This window comes from Chelonoidis abingdonii, chromosome 8 (genome assembly GCF_003597395.2).
Source record: "Chelonoidis abingdonii isolate Lonesome George chromosome 8, CheloAbing_2.0, whole genome shotgun sequence".
NCBI lineage: Eukaryota > Metazoa > Chordata > Testudines > Testudinidae > Chelonoidis > Chelonoidis abingdonii.
Genome location: NC_133776.1, coordinates 11,987,691 through 11,988,644, shown reverse-complemented (window position 1 = coordinate 11,988,644; position 954 = coordinate 11,987,691). Strand labels below are relative to the sequence as shown.

General features: G+C 47.5%; 1 long non-coding RNA gene across 1 annotated transcript; it reads left to right on the top strand.

Moving 5' to 3' along the window:
• The first annotated feature begins 89 nt into the window (after window positions 1–89).
• LOC142047218 (uncharacterized) lies at window positions 90–741 on the top strand. The gene is made up of 2 exons (XR_012656426.1): window positions 90–226; window positions 503–741. It is a non-coding gene; the product is annotated as an uncharacterized LOC142047218 (long non-coding RNA).
• Window positions 742–954: the final 213 nt, after the last annotated feature.

Here is a 954-nt window from a genome sequence, read left to right as displayed (position 1 = left end):
GAAGTGACTGCAGAACAGGAGGGAGGAATAGGGGAGGAGACTCGGGAAAACTGCCTCTAGTATCTCTGCCAAGGCGCATGAGCCTCGCAGCTCCGGAGAGGAGCAAATATTGCTGCTGCCACTGTATACCGAGTGATGCTGCCGCTCACCGGAAAGCCCAGTGAAGACAGATCTGTGACAGACACTAAGGGATCGCTTCCTTACGCTTTGCCAGGATGTCAATAAAGTACTGTGGATTTGAACTGAATTCGTAGGAGGCGAGTAGCTAGCGGGAGGAGGGGCTGGGGAAATCGTGAGTGAGAGGAGCCATTACCAAGGGGAGGGGATGAAAAGGAGGATAGGAGTGGGGAGTAACTAATGTGGGGGAGAGGATAGAGTGAGGAGGAGTCATTAGTGCAGGGATGGAGAGGAGGAGATGGAGAGGAGGGAGGTGGTTTGGGATGTGGGTTAAGAGCAACAACAACAAAATGTTGCTATTTTAAATGCCACTTTCCGGTTTCAGCGTCTACAGCCCATTGAGCTGGACGGGGCAGTTTGCCTCTCTGAGAGCCATTGCTTCAGGATGCCTGCAGAAGAAAACGCAGAAATGGTTTTCATGACATTTGAAAGCTTTCTCCACAGTCACTTAGGGAAAACGATATGGATTGTGCCCTATAGCCTTGTTTATTTTGTGTCATTTTACAGAATTCATTTTCTTGTGTACTCTTTATTTTTCAAGTAAAATATAATTTTTAAAACCAAGAGAGGAAAATACATGTTGGTTTTCCAACTCTTCACTTCTCCTCTGCAAATGGAGGATTCAAAGCATTCTTATTCTCGTCCAGGCTGCAGTTATTATTACTTAAGAACATAAGAACAGCCATACTGGATCAGACCAATGGTCCAGGTCATAGGCATCGACTTCCACTGTTCCCGGTGGGTACTCGACTCCCCCAACCCCACACCAGCCTCATC